The 19,663-nt window shown below is 41.4% G+C and overlaps 1 long non-coding RNA gene across 2 annotated transcripts; it reads right to left on the bottom strand.

Moving 5' to 3' along the window:
- Positions 1–317: 317 nt before the first annotated feature.
- Positions 318–19,320, bottom strand: LOC108505122. 2 transcript variants are annotated; one of them, XR_001877392.1, is made up of 5 exons: positions 19,245–19,320; positions 13,798–13,883; positions 12,726–12,835; positions 1,838–1,942; positions 318–491 (listed from the first exon to the last, which is right to left on the bottom strand). It is a non-coding gene; the product is annotated as an uncharacterized LOC108505122 (long non-coding RNA). The 2 variants fall into 2 exon arrangements; XR_001877393.1 differs by lacking the exons at positions 318–491; positions 1,838–1,942 and adding exons at positions 11,353–11,421; positions 11,518–11,573.
- Between the last annotated feature and the right edge of the window lie 343 nt (positions 19,321–19,663).

Genomic DNA, 19,663 nt, shown 5'->3' with positions numbered 1-19,663 from the left:
AAATACCTCCAGGTTCACAATTTCAGTACTTATTGCACCATTAGTTATAAAATCCTGGTGTATCCTGAGACCACCACACCACTACACCAGTGAGTTGATGAAGGCTCTTCTATAGGCAAGCACAATATGGCACACTAGGTGTGTGTAAATAAACACTGGTGAATCCAAAAAGGAGTGAAACCTTACATGGTTTTCCCCATAACCAAATACATAATTCCACCCTTTCTGTCAAGACAGGTGATGTGACCCTCAGAATGGCATGAACTGCACAAGAAGTAAAAGCTATTCTCTTTTGTAGACCAACTTCCCAATGATTACAAGACTCAGAATTAAAGCCTTCATTTTCTCCTACATCCCATTGCTGCTCCTTGGCTGCAAGCTGTGCAATCTCCACACACTCATTGTTTCAAAGCCTTTGCCTGGTTTTTGACGAGCCTCTTCTTCACAGCATCCCTGACAAGCACATAATCACTAGTACGCCCAATCTGCACCTGGAAAGATTAAGCAATTCGATAAAAAAGATGCACACAGTGTTCATAGCAGAAAGCTAGGGAGTTTAGGTACCTAGATTGCTAGACTATAGCCCAATCCACCATTGAGTTCATCTCCCTCTTAACTGCAACTGAGTTTACAGAAGCTCTGTGAGCATGGCTGTGACTCTCCCATAAGTTTCCCTGTACCCCTACAGCAGGGGGTACCTTACAGCAGAATCCCCAGGCACAATGCTGTCTGGTTTACAGAAGGTGGATCCTTAAACCTCTGTGATACCTGAACTGAGTTAAGATTAGCAGCCCTTCTTGCCTATTATTAGACTTGAACACAATCCATTTGATTTTTCACAAGGACTGATAAAGCCAAGACATTACAAGAGAGAGATTTCATGGCAGTGTTTCTTCCAAGGCTGGGCACAACCTTATCCTAGCTTGACCAACCCACTTTCAGTCTTTGCCTCAGTCAGACCCAGTATACAGATAAGGCCACGGGACTGCCAAGACATCCTTCATCTCCCTGCAAGGCAGGGCCTTGGCTGAGCTTTGAGCAACACAACTTGGGCTTCCTGTGTTCTAAATTTCTGAGGATTTCTAGAGTACGCAAAAATCCCTTTTTAAAAAACAATCAAACACACAAAAAAACACACAACAACAAAACATAATAAAAACCCCCAAAGCAACCAAATAAACTAGAGAAGGTAGCTAAGGAAGTATATAGTTAATTAATAGACATATGGTTATCTAGCAGTGCAAACTGTATAAAACTCTCTATATACACATCTGATGAAACTATTAGTGACCCAAATAGGCCAAGAAGCCTTTTGCAATAAGCTCTCTATGTAGGTAAAGGAGTCTTTACATAAAATCATGTCCATATAAATGCATTAGTTGACTTCGACTCCCATATTATTCAGCAGACACAATTGTACAGCTGCCCATATCTGTTCTGATCTATGTACATTTATACCTCAAACATGAGATTTGTCTGAAGCTTAAGTTAGTTAGTCATCAGTTTATAAAGTTTTTCATTCAACTAAAGAAAAGGAATAACACCACATAACTCAGGTGATCAGGAAGAAAAACCCCAGCAGACAGTATTTGATTTACAGCAAATCCAGCAGCTGCAGTTTTTTAGACAAATGATTCCCAGCACAATTACAAATAATGAAGGCACAAATACCACATTTTGAAGAAGAGGGAGTAAAAAAGACAAAAGGAGTCTAAATTCATTAAAAATAGTACAGCTAGCCCTAGAATTAAAATGTAAGCATGCATGTTGTCACCAAAGCAACAGAATTTTTTTTTCTTACACTTTTCATAGGACTCAGCACCCAAGTTTTGCTTACCATATATTAACATATTCCATGCAGGCTTCTTCGTCTGGAAGATTTTTGCTACTTGTGTTTCCAGGGCATTTGAGATAATCCCGAAGTCACATTTCTCTGAGATGTCTAAAAATAAAAATAAATACAACATCATTACTTCATCTATTTACAGTGAAACCCAAAGGAAATATTTCAAATTTATCATTTATTGAGGAAAAAATGAAATTAAAAAAGCACAATATGCTTTTGGAAGTAAATTTTCAGCTCTTTTTTTTTTCCTAAGGATTCATTAAAGACATATCAAGGGGCTTTGAGAAGAGTCATAGGACTTTTCATTTTTATACTGTTCAAAGTCAATTTTCTCTGTGTTCGCAATTGATTTAATATAGCCTTTAGGATTTTTGATGTACAGTTTTAATTCTCTAGAGAAAGCATGGCCATTTAAATAATCTAAATAGCACTAATATGTTTATTTAGTCTTAACTGCCTTTTTATCGTTCATAAGAATTCAAATAAAATGTGCAAAATGTGTAAAAGTATCTTGTCAGTCTTTAAGACACTAGATATTATCTGCAACTCAGACGACATTGACTCCAAAGAGCAGACTTGGCCACGGTCAGACAATTCAGTTCAAGAAATCATACAGTAAGCCCCAGGAAAAAAGTTTCCTCGTGATCTCCAAGTCAGTTTGGCTGAGGGCTCAGATGTCCTTCTCAGTTTTGTGTTTCATTTATTCACAGATACCACTGTAAACAGCTTCATTGTCTGCACTCAAGTCCTTTTGAAATCCTGCTGAAGTTTCGGAATGAGTCACATTGCCTGACAATGAGGCCCCTCCACTTGCTGCTCCCAGGGCACAAGGAGTTAAAAAAGGGCAGGTATTGAACTGAACCACCTCTCCATCTCACTGACAGTCCCCTTGGCTTTGAGCGAACAAAAGGGAGCTGAAGTTCCGAATAGGAGCTGAAGATTTCACTTCAAAAGGTGTTAGAGATGTGATACAGAGGTACTATCTGATATCATTTCAGGGGAAAGTACTCTGAAATTATGGTAAAGTCATTATGATTTCAGTGCATGTGTCCTTTTTCCCCTAGCAAAAGAATCAAGATACTTCAAGCTCTTTAAGAAAAGAGACAGCAAAAGGTGAATGACAAAAGCTTGAGCAAAGGGTCAGTGGTGGGTCCCTGGGAATGATTACTTCTTTGAAATCCAGGCAGCAGGGGATGCAAGGTGTCAAAGGCTCTGCAATCACTTCTTCTGAGCATCTAATCACCAATGGGTCTGATCAGTGGAGAACATGGGGTGAGGAACCAGGAGAGATCACTGAGCAGAAAAATACAGTGTGAATCACACTGCTTTACACAGAAGGCCAAAAAAAAATCCCCCAAAAATGCAACCTATAGAAATGTTGCTAAATGAGACAGGCAAAACAAAGAATTAATAAAACACCCAGGGGGAGGGTAAAGAAATAAAAATGGTAATAAATAAGATCTAAACACTTTTACCAAGTCTGTGGGAGCTCACTCACTTCAGAGAATGGCTTCTCAGTGAATCTGTTTTCCCTGATGCCACAGAGTCACTGAGGTAGGTAGGAAGGGATAGGTCAAAGGTCACCAGCTGACCTTGAAAAAGAAGAAAATGTCACAGCAAATGTCAATTACAAAATGTGGAAATGTCTTTTCAAAGAAGTGAGGAGGACAAGTGGGAGACACCTCACTAAAGCATGGGGTGTATGATCACCCAGAGGCAGACATGGTTTCACTCAGGCAAGGAGCCCTGTGTCACTGGCAGTGATGTGTTCAGAGGTAAAGTACTTCACTGACCAAGAGCACTGCAAAAACCATCATCCCTGCCAGCTTCTTGGTGTCTGCCCAAGACACACTGGGAGAATAGAAAGTGTACCTGAGCTTCAGCAACCTCAGTGCAATTTTCAGCCCACTTCACACCTTAGCTCCACAATTCCACAGGTTTAAAGGACCAGATTGTTGCTTTATACCCTGCCTATATTGTTACCTGCACAATGCCATCCAGCAAACATCTGTACCTGGCAGACGTGGGGGTGCACACCATTAAGGAGCATTATTAGTTCCACTGAAGAACCATGTGTTCCTATTTCCAGGAACGGGTTTCATAGATGGCAGATGAACTAGTACAATGCCATTGCATGATGAAGATGGGGAGATGATGGTGGAGACCTCCAGAGACATAGCCACATCCCTACCATAGAGTTCAAGATCTCTCCTTACCAAGGAGACATCCAAGGCTCATGAGGAAGAGAGGTTACAGGTCCCTTCCCTGCCCCAGGTCAGGCTACAGCCTCTCACACTTCTGCTTTTTCATGAAGAATAGGCAGAAAATGGTAACTAAAAACATGCATAAGAAGAATAGTTTTTCTAGTAGATTGGTATACCTGCAGTAAGGGGGGATTTGGGAAAGCCACATATGCACATGTACCTAAAAACATAAACTCCAGTCTTGTAGGGACTGAGAGTTACATTTCCAGAAATAAAATGGAAAAATGCAAAAACGCAACTTCTTTTAATGACGGTTACAGATTTTGCTCTACATTCCTACATAAACCTGGATTACTGCAAGACATCGTTATTTGCATTGTTAAAGGCTTTATTAAAGGCTGAACCTGTTGAAGTTCAGAAAGAAAGCCCCATACAATAGGACAGATATTTATCTCTGGATTGCTCTTACCTTACCAAGTTTCAGCAAATGCACTGATCTGTAAAGGTACCTAGTGGTCAATTAGATGTTTAGCAACAAAGTATTTAGGCAGTACTGTTGTTCTTTCCCATTTACAAGTCACACATTTGTTTCACAGTGTTTTCACTACTTGTATGACCACTAAAGTGATATATTCAGGATAATGAGGTTTCTAGTGGTTTTGAAATGTTATTTAAATGCTGATTTCAGAAGTACTGTTCATAACCTCTGTTAGGTCTGCCGAGAAAGCACAATTTCCAAGAGGTTTATATTAGCATAAATCTGTGGAGCTTTGTTGAAGCATTGCATTCAGAGCAAAAATTTGCCACTCATTTGACTAGATAGCCTCAAACCACTGACCTAGCTAAAAAGTGACCTGCAGCACAATAAACTGACAGGCACAAAAAAGTACCTCGGTAACCCTAAATCCCTTTAAGGTTCTTTTACTTCTATTTACCATCACTGTTCTTAGAGTTTGGAGGAAATTCTCCACACCCAGTTTGGTTTCAACTCAACTCAAAAGTACTTCTGCAAATGGAGTTTGCTATTCAGCAAGCCTGCTCCTGCATGGCGGCAAGGGGGAATGGATGAATCTTTGCTTCTGGTGTTTTAAAAAGCCAAGTTGTGTAGCCAACTATTTGGCTGCGCTGCTGGGTGACGTCATGTAAGCTGCACCATCTTTCTCTGCTTCAGATTCTCACCCACTTGGAAATATATAGATAAAACACTTTGAAATTCTCTAGCCAAAATCCTTGAAATGGGTAGGTCTTACTTTTCTAAGAAATGAAGACCTGTGCACACGCAGTGTGGCCAGAGCAAGGAGCAGTGCAGCAGGTCATATCCTGGCTCTGACACTAACTTCTTCTGTGGCTCAGCTTTGCCTTCATTTCCTATATCTGGTGTAGTATTCACTGTGCATTTGGTATTTAGCCCTGATGCACCTTCTACCAAAATACTGTAGCTAAATCTTGCTGTCTGACATGTAAGAAAGACTCTGAATCACTGAATCACAGAGGGGTTGAGACTGGAAGGGACCTCTGGAACTCTTCTGGTCCATCCCCTGCCCCACTCAAGCAGGGCCACCTACAGCCAGTTACCCAGGACCACATTCAGACAGGTTCTGAATATCCCCAAGGAAGGAGACTCCACCACCTTTCTGGGCAACCTGTGCCGGTGCTCAGTTAGCTTCACAGGAAAAATGTGTTTCCTAATGCTCAGAGGGAGCCTCCCGTGTTTCTGATTGTGCCCTTTGCCTCTCATCTTGTCACTGGACACCACTAAGAGCCTGGTTCTGTCCTTTTTGCACCCTCCCTTCAGGTATTTGTACTAACTGATAAGTTCTTCCCAAAGCCTTCTCTTCTCGGAGTTCAACAGGTCCAGTTCTTTCAGCCTTTCCTCATACGAAAAGTGCTCCAGCAGCTTATTCATTTTGGTGGCTCTTTGCTGGACTTGCTCCAGTAGCTCCATCTGTCTCTTGTGCTGTGGAGCCCAGAACTGGATGAACATCTGTGAATAGCTAAGAAAAGGAGACTTCAGGAGTCTACTGGTTATTTTCCCAAGAAGAAAGTTAAGGAAGAAACTTGATCACAATTTTTAGGGTCCAAGACAGGGAACACAATGTAATTAAAGTGCTTGTCATCAGACAAGAGTGCAACAAGGTCAAATGACCCAATTTGAAAGAGGACAGAAGAGAAATGAAGTGCAGTGCAATTAGTTGTTTAACAATGGCAGCAATTAGCTGCTGGAAAATTTACCAAGCATTCTGGCTGATTCTCTGTATTTGGTGATTAAATCAAGATCAGATTTTTTGTCGCCTTTGAAGTCTTGTTCCAGTTCTTATAAAAATTCCTCTGGCCTGTGTAATGCAGTAAGTCAGACAAAAATGATCACAACAGTTCCTTCTGGCTCTATCATCTATTCTTTTATATGAGATGACATTTGCTGTTCTGATGATTAGGCAATTAACATTGTAAAATACCAGAAAATTCCTAAAATTCCGCAGTACTGAATGCCTTGAGTTAGTCTTTGCCTCAATCTCAGAACAAAACTCTGAACACAAAACACCACTGTACTTGTCTCTAAAACAAGCCAGAAACCAGACAAAGAATAATTTGGGAGTTTACATGACAGTTTGGTGTACACAACCTATCTCAGCTCTGTGCTAATCAGCAGTGGTACCTGTATATCAAACAGAGACTGATAAAATCTCTATGCTGCTGACCATGATCAAGTGTGGCAGCCAGATTTGATTATAAAAAACTGAAGCATCTGTAAAGGAAAAGTGTTAAGGGGTTCTTTATCCTAGCAAAACTGCTCAGAGTGAAAAGGCCTGCATTTACCTCGGAGAGGATTCCTTTAAAAACAGTCTTTGAATATAGCTAGGAGCTAGAATACATTGACTAGCAGAGGTCAGGTTGCTACAGCAATTATGTGGATTCTAGAGCCAGTCTGCCAGATGTACCAAGGAAGAGCAACTTTTCTGAAATAGCCTTGATAATGGGTTTCTGAGGGAGGCAGCCTCTTGAAAGCAAAGTGTTCTGATGCCATTTACTAAGGTGTACCACAAAAAGACGGGAAGGCATTAGAAAAGAAAACATAACATATGTTAATCATCTGCAATTCAATGACTCTTCTGTATAGCTAGGAAATGAATAATTTTGTGTAATGCTGAGCACAAGGCTGTGACTCTTTGTAGATAGTCCTTGAACTGAAACAATAAAGAAAGCAGCATGCTGTTTGTCATTCTACTGCAGCCCTCATGAGAGTCAAAATAAGCTTTAGGAGAGATCATGTCTAATTTTCAGACCTGACTGCTGTAAAAAGAGCAAAGAGCCTAAAGAATTTCCCTATGGATGAATCATCCATAGTAAATTCATGTTATTTCTCAGGCCAGACCCAATGTCCAACCCTGATCCAGAACCATAGCACTGTGGGAAGGTTTGGATGTCACATAACTGTGGATGGAGATGTGCTTATCAAGAATACGCCATCTCCTAAGTAGACACCAAAATAAGCAGTTCCAGAGAGCACATGGATTTATTTTACAGACATAGAGTATAACTTTCCCAAAGCCATGGGCAATCCCATGTATAAAGCTTGTATCTTTCCTGCTATGGGACGATAGAAGGGAGTGGGGGCCAAACATCTACTCCTGTTTGCAAACCATCTCTGTTGACACTCCCAGCCGATACAGATAGGCTCCACTGGCTTCTCATGAACTGTGGCTGCTGGAGGACTCACAAGCTACTCAGGAGGATACCGTGTAAACCCATGCACAGATTTTTAGCTCTTTTATTTGGTGCATATCAACACTCACAAGGGGTGGAGGCACTGGTATAAACAACCACTGCCAAGGACAGCTCTCCCCACCTCAGCCAAGGCTGGAGCTATATCCCTTTGGTGACAGGCATCATTTTAGCTCATTTGCCACAGCTGAAAAACTTTAAAAAATATGTAAAAAGGTGAGAAATTTAAATTTAAAGTGTGTTTGTTTATAAGCTGAGCAAATAGCAATATTATTTACTGTGTCCCCAAATCCCTGTTAATCAGCACACAGACAGCTGTATCTAAGCCCTTTCTCTTCACACACACTATCAACTCCTCTCTCTTGGTCTTGGCATCATTTGCTATGTCTACTCCATTACACCTGCTAGAAATTTTTGAAAAGCAAAGTTTGAAAAAGACAGAAATTTAAAAACAAAATTTCACTAATATACCTTCCTCAATAGAGCAATGAGGGAAGCTCACATAGATATATTATAAAAATGTAAATAGAAGAGGTTCGTAGTTTGGCAGAAATTCCGTTACTGAGTCCGCATATAAATGCAGGAGTTCTGAAACCAGCCTGGTGTGTGTGTGCATACATGCATATCAGCTGAAAAAAATCAGCTATGCCTCCCTGCCTTCCCAAAGCAGAGCTGGCCCTTGATGCATGGCCACCACGCATCATCCCCCAAGCAGGGAGCCAGCGTGGCAGAGGAGAGTCCAGATTCATCCTGGCAAGTGGAAGAAATGCTCCAAAAGAGAACAAACACACAAAGCATGACACAGAGGCAGGAGGACATCAGCTGGGAGGAGCTGCTGGGTGGCAGCTCAGCAGAGTGTGGACTGGGGCTCACGCAGCTCACAAGCACAGCGTGAGCCCATGGTGTTTGTCTGGCACAAGAAAGGTGTACAGTATACAAAGATATATAAGCACAGTGACATAATTTTTTCTTCAGTTTCTGTCAGACTCCTGTATACACTGCTGGAAAGCAATGGCCTGAGGCAAATAAGAGACCAACCGGGCACAACACAGGAGAACACCACAAGTGATCTCGAAAACTGCAGGTCACTAGCTGTTTTCCCTTAGAAAGAAAATACTTAGGGGTAGAGGACGAAGAGGTGACAGCAGCCTTGAGTTCATGAAGACAGCAAAGAAAGGAGTGGTCAGTTCTCCATGTCTGCAGGAGATCAGACAAAAGCAATCAGATTTAAATTATACAAGAAAAATAGCTAGATAAGGAACTGGAAAACTGCGAGAGGAAGTCTTTAAGACAAATACCCCTGAGTTTGAGATCACGTCGTATGGGACTTTTAGCAATCTGGTCCAGTGAAAGGTGTCCTGCCCATGGTAGGAGGATAGAACCAGATGATCTTTAATGTCCCTTTCAACCCAAACTGTTTATGTTTCTATGAAGAACATCCCACCCTAAGACTAGCTACAATATATTGCAGCAACTACAACCATCAGAAAGCACAGACATTGTAAAATATATATACATAAACATAGCAAATACCAATAAGTATATGATAGTTATGTAAAGCATCAGCTTATGTCCAGAAAAGGCACTTGGCTCAAGTCTCAACTGCAGTGTTATTTTTGTGAGGATCAGAGCTCAAATTCACAAGCTAGAAAGGACATTAAGATACACTTAGTTCATTTTCAGGGGGAATCGGATGCAAAACTCTTTGCACTTAAAATCTCACATCCTTTCCCCCTCTGATTTTCCTTTTCCTCTCTAGTAGGCTTTGTCTATGAATGCTGAAAGTGTAGAGACAGTACCTAAAATTTTCTGAGGTGCACACACTCCCACTAGATACAGGCAAACGAGAGTGCCCAGTATACTTCCAGAAGACCTGTGACACATGAGGAAATAGTCGTTTCAAACCAAGACCCTTTCTCAATTTCTGCAGATAGTGTTGGCTCACATCCAGTTCAGAGTAGCTAAAAGTCATTTCTCTCTGATGTTGTTTAAAAACCTCAATGCAATGAAATACTAGTCTGAGTCCATTTCCCAGTGAGCAAAAGTGTCAAAAAGCCACCACCAGAGCTGGATCTAATTGGCAGTCCCAGTAAGGAAGAGAGGAAATGAATAGTGAAACACAATACCCTGCCTCTTGTGGCACTTGCTACAAAACTTTCTACAGCAGTTGCTCCAATTTTTGGGGCACTGAATTTAATTTCTTTCCCATACACATCCAAACCCCACGTACGCTTGTGTGGTTAACCAGACATCTCACTGACATGTTCTGCCTCTTTCTCCCTCCTGACTTTTCCTGCCAATGGAGAGTTGCCATTGTATGAAAAGTCATACTCTCGATCTATATTCTTCACTGATTATATTCAACTTCAAATGCTTGACCCCATGCCAGACTTGTGGCCATTCTGGCCTCGAAACTGCCACGGTTGCATTTCAATATATTTGTCCTGTTCACTATGTACAGAAGCATATGACTCAACTAAGCACAGAGTTACAGGGTCAAATGTCATCAATTCTGCAGCTGAAGCCTTACCTTCCCACAACTTGCTCCTATTACAGTGTAACAAACACAGAATCAAATTCTAAGCACTGGAAGATTGACTTGATAGCATGACCATAAAATCAGATCATTCAGGCTAACCAGGCTCACTCAAGACCTTTGTGTAAATTTTTGTCACACACAACACTGAGGACCTCATGGCAAGCTAGTCCAAAAGGCACAGGTCAGTATAGCTGTAGTCAAGTCACCAGCCTAGCAAACCTGGTTTAGATTAAGTGCCACACTAGACTCCCCCTGGGAAAATGGGCAAGTCCCATTGATTGCAAGGAGGTAAGCATCTCACTGTTTTCCCTTCCCTTCCAGGCTTCACTTTGCCTGGAAATTTAATTACCTGGAAATTTAATTACCACTTTGCCTGGAAATTTAAATTACCCCACTCCAGGCACTTCAGAGGGCAAATCTGTTTTAAAAAGATACAAGACTGATGAGAGAGGATGATTAGGTACCACCAGCAGCTAGAAAAGTATTATCTCATTTCCAGTGGTTATCTACAGCTCTCCATGAATGTATGCCACCCCGCATATCTGTGCTAAAACAAGTAATGCACATTTCCCTTCAAGAGCTCTCAGGAAGAAATAGCTTCTTTTACAGCATCTCTCGTTGGGTGGTTTCTGGAGCCTTCCCAGTAGTAGTAACAAAAAAAAAATCACAACGGGCACATTTTCATCACTAATTCTTCCCCTAAGGCATTCAGAAGTATTATTCCGCTGATCTGCACAGTTAAGTTTATTTCCTCATCCCCCTTTCCTCTTCATACTCTTTCCCTGTCCTCTCTACTTTTTTATATTTCCTCACCTCTTTTATATTTTTTCCTCCTTTTCACCTTCTGCTCTACAATTAATGGTGGTCTGCAGGTAGAATAAGTCAAAGTAGCAAATTTTATGTTTCAACCTGAGCACAAGAAGATTGGTCACTCTCATCTGCTCTGAAAATGACTTTGAAAACTTTTGGTCTCACTGCCAAAATTACCCTTTATATGAAAAGAAGCATAAAAAGGAACAGTAGCAAGAATTGGCAAAGAGCAAGTAATAGAGGGTCACTAGCAACATGTTGCTTCTTGGTTCTGATGTGAACTTTCCCACCATCCAGAGCTGGAAGAGGACAAGACACATGTTACAGACAAAATTTAGGCTCTGCAGTACCGTTTGGCTAAATAAAAGCCCCAGATTTTATACTGTCAAACTTACCCTTTACAGGTCCTTTCAAAGCAAAAAAGAGACACCTTGCACTCACAAGACCATTCCTGGCAAGAGAAAGGGTGAGAAACTTGTCCAAGAACATGTCTTGGGAGGTTTGCCCAGAAAGGGCCTGGGTGGCCATTTTAGACATGCTTATTGTTAAAGGAAATGCCAGTCCTCCCATCCGAGAGGGGAAACAGCAGCAGGTCTCTTTACTGGCAAACACCAGTCCAAGAATAGGAAGATGCCTGGACAGGGAAAAGACTAAGCAAATAGTTCCTGGACAACCCATTAATAGAAATACATTCTCAAATCCTGCTCAGATAGTTTCAAGTAAACACATTTTTAGTAAGAACTATTTGTACAGATAATTAATAAACTACAAGAAGGTCAAACACAGGCTTTTTGTAAAGTCAATTCTATTACTAAACTATATAATAACATCAGTACTCTGCACCATACATTAAGTTCTGCACAAGAAGGGGGAAATTATATAAGCTGCCATCAGATTCCTCCTCATTTTTTGTAATATGTTATTGGGAATTAATGTCCTTTTTTTGTCATGTAGAGAGATTCTCATTTTGCTTTTCTAATTCCTTGTTATTACTACAGACAGGACAATTTTGCATGACAGCAATAACTGGTGATGTGTAATGCAGCAGCTGGGTCCAAAAATTTGACTTCTCTGTTTACATCCCTGGCTTCAAAGTCCCATAGTAATTGAAAAAAAATAATAAAAATCCCAAACTAAATTACCATATTGAAAACTTCCACATAATCCTATTTATGCAGAAAGGTTTTTCTTACAGCATTTTGCAGAGTTCCTTCCCAGTTGCTAATATTTTAATAAAATACCTTTTTTATTATTATAGGAGTGCACTGGGAATCAGATCTGATCTGGAACTCCAGCTTAGCTGGGGGCAGGAAATACTCCACTAAGAACCTTTGCAGCTCAGGTCTTTTTACTATTTCTTTCCCTTTCAAAGTGTTTTGATTAATTTCAAGTCTTGCACCTGCTTTGATCACCCATTTTACTGATTATATTTTCTTTACCCCTGCTAGAGAGGAATCTGGAGCTTTACACTCCTCACTGACAACTCTTCCATCAAGAATGCTTTAAGAGATGAGCACTTTCCTTGGCAGCAAAAAAGCAAACCATGATGTGTTACACACAGAAAGCTGCCTCAAAAAAAAAAAAAAAAAATAAAAGAACTCACCTCATATTTTATCCAGCATCTTCTGAGTCTCATCAGAGGAAATTAAAAATTAAATTGGCTTCTTGAGAGGATAGATCAGACACCTTAAAGAACAGCTGCAATTTGTGTTTCTGAGAAATGAAAATTGAAAAGCAGACTAAAGTGGATATTGGGTGATTTATTAACCTCCTTTCTCCGTTCTTTCTGAATGTCAGTACATTCAGCAGATTATCGATAGGACCGTTTTTAACATACGATTTTCAGAATGAAATCAAACAGACAACTCCCTGTCCCTCTTCCTTCCCACCTCACACAGAGCACAAGGCTGTTCAAAGGACCTTGCAGCTCCTGTTTGCACAGCAGGAGGCATGGAGCCTGCAAACATACCCCGCGAATCTCCTAGCCCTGAAGTGCAATGGGCACTAACTGCTGTAGGTATTAGTGCTGTTTGTGCCACACGCTTGAGAGCCTTCGTGAGCCTGTCCAAACACACGAGGCTTGTTCATGAGCAAAAATATTAAATGTTACTCCTTGACATTTTGTTGTTTTAGTAATCTAACCCCACGGAAACTATATCAAGATCTATAAAGCCATTCAGATACTAATCGTAGCAGATATGAATCACTATGTCAGTTAACACGAGGTGCATAAATCGCTGGCAATGTGGATTTATGCCACCAGGGTGTAATTCACCAATGTCAGCTCTTATATTTGATTAGAAATGTGGAATTTGAGAAGAACAGACTTACAAAGCTGGTTGCAATTTGAGTTGTGACCTTAACAAAAAAGTCAGAGACTGAGGCTCACAATCTGTCTGTGTGCTTAAGTAAGAGTTTCACGTTCACTCTGCTCAGATTAATTGCTTCTTTAACCTGCAAACGCTGACACACATGCGCAGCTGTGCACACTAATAGGAGGACAGCAGCCGAGGCTCTATCAAGTTTCATTAAATCCTGCATGCTTAATTGTCTTCATCGCTGGAAACCATCATTTTATTTAATGGTTTAAATACAACGGAAATGCCTTAATCTCATTTAAGTATTAAAGACGTTTACAAGCAAACAGAAATAATTTTAAGAGAAACATATATTACATAGCTTCATGGACTTTGTTGCCTGGTGCAGGTAGAAGATTTTTTCTGCTCATCCCCCATGTCTGTAGCCAAAGCAGAGTCAGAGTCTGTGATAAAAAGTTTTTTGATTCATTCAGCTTAGCCCGGTGACACTGGCACGCCAGGTCAAGTGCACTGTAGTTACCTATAATTGCAGATATTAATGTAGCTTTGAAAAGGATTCAAAAATTACTTTAAATGTCCACCCTGGCTAGAAACTCATTTTGTCCTCATATAAACATGCCAGATCATCCAAAAAATAGTTAGCTACTAGGGTCAAAATACATAGATAACACTTGAGCTCTTTTACAGCTTATACCCGTGCCAGGCTTCTCTCTCCTTGGCTCATTATCTTGTTTGTCCCCTCTCATTTGACAGGGGAGCCCACTGAATATCAGAGCACTGCATCTGCATGCTGATGCTGCCAGCCTTTCTGTTACAAAACCCAGTCTGCAGAAGCACACTAGAACTGGCAGCATTGGGGGTAAACAACAATCCCCCACCGAAGCTTTGAAAGGAAAACATTATGTCCCAGCCTTGGAAACATGCCAGATTTGGATGCCCTCCCTTCATAATAATCCCCTTGAGTGGGTAGATTTTGCCTGTCAGAGATCTGCTGAGTGTTAAAATACAGGTGGCAGCATCTTTCCCCATGCACTCCTCCACTCTGCCTCTGCTGGTGTCTTTGCTCTGCTACTGCCCTCGGTGATCCCATGGGTCCCATCCTTCTGCCTAAGTCTCCTCTCAAGATCCTTCCTTTATGGATAAAACAGGTAAAACCAACACAGGCCATGCCAGCAGCAGGTGCTGAGGGGCCTGGGCTAAACTCCAGCTTCCCAAGGACACCCTGCAGGATTACAGCATCTCTTTAATCTGACTGCATGTCTCTGCAGACAGTTGGCCTCAATGCTGGAGCATTGGCCCAGCTCACCCAAGGAGGGGGAATGGAGAGGCAGGTTAGATTTGGGCTTCTTCCCCCACTCTGGCTCTGCTGGCCACCAGCCACACACATATGGAGAGCATAAACTTACATCTGTTAAAATCCCTCTTCAAGACAAGAGAACTTCTAGGACATCCCAGAAATTTCACTTGTCAGCATGAATATGTGTGTTTTTCCAGAGAAACCAGGTAAATCACTCAGCAAATGCTCTGTAGAAAGTCCCTGAGGCATTGCCATGCCACACGTCAGCCCTCCATTGCCTCTTCCCAGTGCCAGCCTTTCTCTACAGGAAGACTTGAGAATGGAGCTGTTCTATTTCTCCCTGCTGTTAGTCAAACTTTGAAGCATCCAACCGACACTAGTCTATCAGCCTTACAGTTATTTAAAGACAGCCTGTCAGTTTATTATTAACAGCAGCAATTACATTATAGCAGTTAAAAGAGACAACTGAGATTGGGAACATACTGCAGCTGGGGTTAGAGATCTGCTCAGGCCTAGTTTGTGCTAGAAGAGGCTTTCAAGTGTGATTATATGGGCAAAGCCTTCTTGCTGAGACCCATGATACATCGTCCCATGGTACGTGGCACAGATACGAGCTCACTCTGCCAGCTGCCCATCTATAAGCTGAATGGCCGCAGAGCCAAACTTAGCTAATACACCCTTCCTCTCAACGATATCTATTGCCTCAGGTTTAGTGAGATACTATCATCTATCCATGTCACTTCTGGTCATTTCAGAGCTTGAGGCAGAGCATGATGACATTCATTTTTGGCACATCATTCAGGCAATACCACTCCCTCATTTCCACAGGAAAAACACCACTTCCCAAAGAGAATGTAAATAACCAGCAGAAAGCCATGCTTTATTTTTGCCCATATAGCTGCATCTAAACTAGGAGTTTACATCAGCATGAAAGTATTAATAAAATTGCCCCTCTAACCAACACTATTTTACTGTCAGCAACTCCAAATATAGGTCTGAGCCACTGGGAGAGAACCATCTTCCTAAGTAGGCACTAAAGAATTTGTGCTTTAAATGCTTTCTGGTAGAAGGGAAACTGAGGCAGAAAGCAATTGAAAGACTCCCCCAAGGTCATGCAATACATTTATGCAAAACATGACCCTACCTGCATTTTAGTCCATGGCACAGATGCCATGGAGGTAGCAATTTAATAAGCTACTAGCCCCATCTGTTCATTATTGTCTCAACTGGAGATTGTCATCCCCAAAGCTGAGACACATTAATTGATTATATGAATGCTCCTGCTTTGACCCAATGCAAAGGCAGTCAATTTAATTTAAATCCTTGTTGGAGAAGATTTCAATTTGCTGGCTGACTTTATTCTGAGGCAGATGAGGAGCACTCACGGAAGTTTCATTGCCCATTCCCACTACGTCTGACAGAGAGCATCTGTCCACATTTTACCTCTCTGGCAATTTTTAAATCAAAACAAATAAAATGCAAAATGAGAAAAAAAGGAGACTTTTCTTCTGGTACTACCCAGACCTCTGAGCTTAACAGAATTTCAGCTAGCAGAACTTCCCAAAACTAATGTCATTTCTTCAGTCTTAAGTTTTCCCTGTTCAGAAGTTTCTCTAGTTCGCTTTCCAGAAACATGTATTTTCACTTTCTCTCCATATTTAATTCTGGTAAATAAAAGAGAACACAGTTCATATTTTTCTTCCAACTACCAGCATTGGGCAGCAGTAGTAGGGTCACAGAAGCTACAGGGGTGAAAGAAAGCTTTAAAAAACTCTCCCTACATATCACATCCACTCTTCTTGACATTTTGAGTCATAAAAACTTCACTAGTGGTATGAGAGGCTGCTAAATTTTTCTCTCTTACCCTTTTCTTTCATTTTTATTAGTGGTTAGATTTTGATTACATTATGCCTGACAAAGACCAGCTGCCTCCACAAGTAACTGTATTATCTTCAGAGGCAGCCGCAAGTAAAAACATGATGTATGTAAAGGAGTCATAACGTTTACTGCCTTTTTTTATAAACTGCATGGGAAATCAATTCACATGCACCCTTCTAGTGTTAAAATGACAGACTTGCGAGTCTTCCCTGTGCACTTTGTTCCCAGTAAAAAACCTACATCCATCAAGCAATATGCTTACCCTCCAAAGCCACCCTTCCCCTCTTCTGTCCTTAAAAACAAGATCACTTTTTGAACATATGAGAATCCACTAAAGAAAGAGGGGTTTTTTCGTTAAAAGTCAGCATTAATTTTCAGACCTTCGTCCTAACAGTTACACAGTTACAGCCCTGGTTTGTTTGCACCGGGGGTATTTTTCTCTTATTCTTGAGAAAAGTGAGGGAAAAAACCAACACAAATTCCATCTCACAAACCAAAAGATATGAGCGTAGACACTTCAGGTGTTTTGCTCAACTGCAGTGACTTTACCCCATGTGCAACAGTAAATAAAGTAAGCAGATGTTCACAGGCAGCTGAACAAGGTGGTTTGAAGATACCCAAATTACCGCAAACAGCCCATTTCTCTTTCTCTTTCACCTTCTACCCCATCACTTGATCGTAATGGAGCTTTTGCTGTTCATCACTCTCTCTCCCCATCAATTTTCATTGCCCTCCACAGCTTCTTTATCACTTTTGTTGTCAAACTTACAACTACCTTTAGTTCAGATGTTTGCCATAAATTCTGGCAGTAGACATCTAACCCATGAAGAATATAAATAAATTGGCTAGTTTGAAGAGGCACTAGGTGATAATGTATTTTTTCATATCCACAGATAGACCTAATATCTTCACATATCTGTTGGAAAAATGACACAGCACTAATGCCCTTACTCTGACTGTCTGTCCACTCTGCATTATTTTAAGAAGCAAGCATGTTCTGGTGCAGTAAACAAAGACCAAAACACCACACAATTTAAAGCAGTCACCAGCAAAGAAAAATTTTCAGCCATTTCCTTTTTGCACACTCTGCAGGATGTTTTACTAAAAACTGTAATTTAAAAAAAAATTATTTTAACTCTAAGTTTTGCTAAAAGGCAGTGAATGCTTGTGAACAGAACTATTTCCATTTTAAAAGATTGAAAAAGATAATTTTTTCTTCCAGAAAATGTAACATCAAAGACATTGCCTCCTTTTTTTTTTGCAAGTTTGTGGTGGTCTTTTTTCTTTCTGTGGGTTTTTCGGGGGTGGTTATTTTTTCATTTTTACACTGATGTAACAGCATTGACTTTAGTGGGAGGTGAGGTTTACTCCAGTAGAAACAGTAGCGAAAAATCAATCTCTTTGTGCAGACATGTCTATTCCTAAAGCCAAAATATGTGACCGGGAGCAGGCTCCAACACAGAGTGCTCCATGAGCCATGTACTCTTTCACCACGGTGTTGCAGCACAGCCAAACTGGTGGCTCATTCCCAGCTCTGCTTCATCTATCCAGACTGGAAAAATGCAACCTGGGCCCACACCATGTGTAAAACAATATTCATGATGAGCAAGTCTGGCCTCATGAGAGATCCATATTTATCTGACATACCTAGGACATTTAATTTCTCCCACCAGTTGAAATTCCTGATATTTTGAGACAAAACCTGTTTTGTTTAAAGACTCCACAGTCGCAGTCCTGCCACTCTCATCAACAGCAAGACACAGTGTTATTTTCAGCTACAACCTGAAAGCACAGCCTCAGTTAACAACAAGAGACAAGTATATCTCTCACTGCTGAAAAATCTGGAGAAACATGACCCAAGTAACACCACCTCAACTCCTAGAGGCCAAATAAACAGGGTTTTTTTTCAAAAATGTTTCAGCTACCAATTTTTTTTTTTTTTTGAGGGGCACAGGGAAGAAATGGAAGAATGGAGGGGGATGCTCAGCTCATTTGCTGGCACTGTGGTACTCCTAGGACAGAGAAAGACAAACTCCTAAAAATGCACCAACTGAAGGACAGCGTAGAGTCAGATACACATGCTCATGGAGGTCCCTTCCCCTTTTACCTCGCAGTTACCCTGACCAAAAAAAACGGGTAAGGCAATTCCTGGCTGCCAGAGAGACTTCCCACCAGGGCAGGAGACCTGTGAGAGCACCAGCCCCATCCCCCCAGCCTTCATAGCCCCCATCCTCCAACAAGGGTTCCCAGCCCATGTAGTTACGCCCAGAGCTGCTGTCATCACCTCTGCACAGCAAGGGACAGTTGCGCTGGTGGCAGCAGGAAAGCTGCTTCCCCAAAGGTGTGCAACAAAGCCCAGCTGATCTAGAGAGAGAGGCAGCCTCATCAGTGGGCTTACCAAGTCCAAGTGTTCTGTGCTCAGACTGGGGGGGGACAAAACAACAGTTGATCAGTGGCACACGAGCCTTTTCAAGAACTAGGCTGCCTGTTTCGGACAACCAAGGTCACCTTCACCACACCCTCTGTCATCTTGCTTAGGCAAACTTCTCTTGGTGTTACATTTTAGGCATCCCACAGTTTTTACATTCCCTGTGTCACAGATTAGCAGCTACCACTTTTGTCTACATACTCTGCTTTCTGCTCCATTATCAGGCACCTGCCGCTACCATTGCCTGACTTAAAGGCTGCCTGGTGCAGGCTGCATCTGTAATGCAGTCACTGGTGATGAATTGTGATGTCACAAGTGCTAGATTGCAGAATCACTAAAGGAATTGGGATGATAAAGGGAGAAGAATACCCGTATTTACACACAAATGTCTTCATAATCAGCAGGACCAGGAACGGAAATAGAATTAGGCAGAAAAACAGAATTAGCATTATTTGGATGTTAACTGGAAGAAACGTGATGCTTCTAAACACTGAGGACATGTGGTGTTTCCCGGAAAAGGATATTTCGTGGTGACATGCTGGAGGCAGGGTGGGCAAAGCAAGAAAAGGGAGAGCTGAAAAGCAGCTCAAGCTCTGGAGGAAGAAATATAGGCAGAAAGA

The sequence above is a fragment of the Lepidothrix coronata genome, unplaced genomic scaffold (assembly GCF_001604755.1).
Source record: "Lepidothrix coronata isolate B3197 unplaced genomic scaffold, Lepidothrix_coronata-1.0 Scaffold184, whole genome shotgun sequence".
In the NCBI taxonomy this organism is placed as follows: Eukaryota; Metazoa; Chordata; class Aves; order Passeriformes; family Pipridae; genus Lepidothrix; species Lepidothrix coronata.
Note: the sequence above shows the minus strand (reverse complement) of the source record. Positions and strands in the feature narration are given on the sequence as shown.